Genomic DNA, 3,260 nt, shown 5'->3' with positions numbered 1-3,260 from the left:
TATCTGTCTGTCTGTCTTTCTTGTCTGTCTGTCTATCTATCAGTCTATCTATCATTATCTACATCTAATCTATCATCTCTCTCTTCTGTTATCTCTGATCTATCTATCTTCTAGAAACTTCATTCTTTTGTCATTTGCAATTTACATACGATGTCTTTTCTGTGGGAAGTTCTTCCTAACATTTAGCTTCTTCTTTTACAGTTGGTATCCAAAATGCATAATTTCACAGATTTAGGTGCACATTTTGCTTCTTTTGAGGACCAATTCCTTTTATGGCAAAATGTGCTGCGCCATTGTCTTGATTCAGCCCATACCAGTCTGATTAAGAGTTATGGAAGTTGATCAAACATCTCTGAGAGATATCAAGTTTGATAAGATTGCTGAATATATATTTATTCTCCTCATCAAAGTTCTACCTGAGAGACATGATCTTTCCTTGAAATCACTTTGTGTATTGATTACAGCTAATACTTCTTATTAGCGATGATAAATACGCAAAGTCTTTTAAGTAAGAAATGGACTGTTATTTCTCAAACAGCCCATTTGAATTCACTTGGTTTTCTTCTTCATTTTGGACTTCATTCTTACAGTATTTGTGTGCTACAGCCATGCTAGCTATCTTTGGTGCTTTCAGCTTACATAATGTGGTGATAAGCTGTATATAATGATGAGCTATATATAATAACTGTATATACTATTCTGATTTTCAAGTCCCTAATGAGTGAATCTAGAGTAGAAGTTCATAGGTGCCGAAACCTCAGTTTCTTTAAACAGAGATTTCTCTATTTTAAGAAAGATTGAAACTGGGCCCTGAAGCATTTTAGTATTGCTTAAAAGTTTAATTTATATGCTGAAATTTGACCTTCTAAAATTAACTTTCATTTTTAACTGTCAAGGCTGTTGCAAATATGATAATCACAAATCTGTCAGGTTCACAAATCTGAAAACAAATAATATTCCACCCACTCTTTCCAAGCATGATTACTATTGAAGTTCAGAATATGCTTTTGAGGAAGTTTCTTACGACTGAAAACATTTAATGTTCTCATATAAAAATTGTTAAAAGGTCATTCTCTGGTAAAACTCTTTTTAAAATTAACTCTCATTTTGTCAAAAGGCTGAAAAAAACATTTGCAGACTTTTCAAGTACTGGTTAGTGAGGAGCATTAAGTTTGGTTTTAATATTCTTTCTCTAAATGTAGAGGTGCTGGGCTGAAATTAAATAACTTCTGAGGAAAAAGATATTAGAGGATATTTTTTCAACTGTTGAATCAGTGGTAAACTAAGACTTACGGTTTATACTTGTTAGAGCTTGCCTGGATCTAAATATTTGGAGTAGGACTATCATACTTGCTTCAGTGTTCAAGACTGTGATTTCCTTGCATGAATTAGTCTTAGGTTGTCTCTTACATTTTCACTACATCTCGAGTGGTGATGACCTTTTCTTACACGATGCAAATACAACAACCTTTTGTGACCACCCTGGACAACTCAGGTAATAAAGACACTGAAGATGGTTGAAGCTGGTATTGAAGCTGGTATTAATTATAGCTTCCCTGAGGACCCAACCAAGAGCAGGAAATTTGAGCAAGAGCCCATTCTTTTAATGTGTCTAGACTCCTCAAACACAATCCTTGTTCCTAAGCGCAGTCTCAGAATCTGAGAAGGAGTCAAGCCACTTGGATCAGCATGCAGCCTATAAATGCTAAGTGATCTTGAACCTGTCCAGTGAATGGCAGAGTACCTGGACATCACTTGTATGGCATCACGAGATCAATCCTGAAAGAAAAGTAGGTTATTTAAAAATATAATATAGTAGTCCTCGATTTACAACAGTTCATTTAGTGACTATTCGAAGTACAACGGCACTGAAAAAAGTGACCGATGACCATTTTTCACACTTATGAAAATGGCAGTCACTCCTCTTGGTCACATGATTAAAATTAGGATGCTTTGCAATTGATTCATAATTATGACAGCTACAGTGTCCCGGAGTCAATGTGATCAACTTTTCCAACTTTCTGACACCCAAAGTCAATGGGGAAGCCAGATTCACTTAACCATGCTACTAAATTAACAATTGCAGTAATTCACTTAACAACTGTTGCAAGAAACAGTTATGAGACAAAATTCAACAAATGTTTCACTTAGCAACAGAAATTTTGGGCTCAATGCTGGTTGTAAGTCAAGGGCTACCTGTATGTGCTTATATCATTATTTTTAACTCCGTAACCATGGTATCCAAGCACTACCTAATTAATTAAGACCTAATAAACCCTGGAATTGATGAGGTATAATTGTCTTTATAGCTAAATAATTGGACACCATCCTGCTTTTGCCTCTGTTTTGAATATGCTGCTTATGCATATTTATCCATTGGAAGGCTCATTGCAACATTTTCCTGAGTTTTCCAAGTTCTAAACTCAAGTTAGAAGTGGAGGAAAGGATTTGTGATTGTTTACATTCTGTCTGAAGTTCCGCTTTGGAAACTAGTTAAGAAAATAAACTGTGGTAATAAGATTATTGCATGGCTTTTAGACTTAAAGAGAGACATTGAGTTCTTAATACATTGAGTTCTTAATAAAGAGTACCTCTGTCGCAGTTGTGGGAGCTCTCTGTGTTTAATTATAGTTTGTTGCCCTTATTCATCTCACAGTGGCTTATTGAATAGTATTAAGAAGAAGCCTAGAGCAAGTTTGGTGTAGTGGTTAAAGCATCAGACTAGAAACTGGGAGACAGCGAGTTCCAGTTTTGCCCTAGGCAAAAAGCCAGCTGGCTAAGTTTACACTTTCTTTCAGCCCTAGGATGGAAAACCTTGCAAAGAAAACTGCAGGGATTGTCCAGGCAGTCTCTGATAATTGGATACATTTGAAGGAAGGAAGAATATATATATATATATGAAAAGGGTATCTCAGCACAGCTCTGAGCAAGTCAAGCAAAAGGATGGATTGATTTGATGGTGCTGTGCTTTGTGAGTCATATGGTGTACATGGTTGAAGGAGATCATGAAAGGAAGCATGCACCCTAGCTGAGCTAGGCAGCTCTGTTCTTGGTGGAGGGGAGGAGGGGAGGGGAGGGCACAGCCCTAAAGCACTACAACACATAATGCAGGGAAAGGCAATTTGATGCTTTTAGATCTTTTATACAGTACATCATCCAGAGGTTATTGGGTGGCTTAACTTTGACATGATATCTATAGATAGATATATAAATCTTTTAGTAGCGCAACAGAGGTGAACACTCAAAAATGGGGATGGCCT

The sequence above is a fragment of the Ahaetulla prasina genome, chromosome 2 (genome assembly GCF_028640845.1).
Source record: "Ahaetulla prasina isolate Xishuangbanna chromosome 2, ASM2864084v1, whole genome shotgun sequence".
NCBI classification, from domain to species: Eukaryota; Metazoa; Chordata; class Lepidosauria; order Squamata; family Colubridae; genus Ahaetulla; species Ahaetulla prasina.
This window is presented reverse-complemented; position numbering follows the sequence as displayed.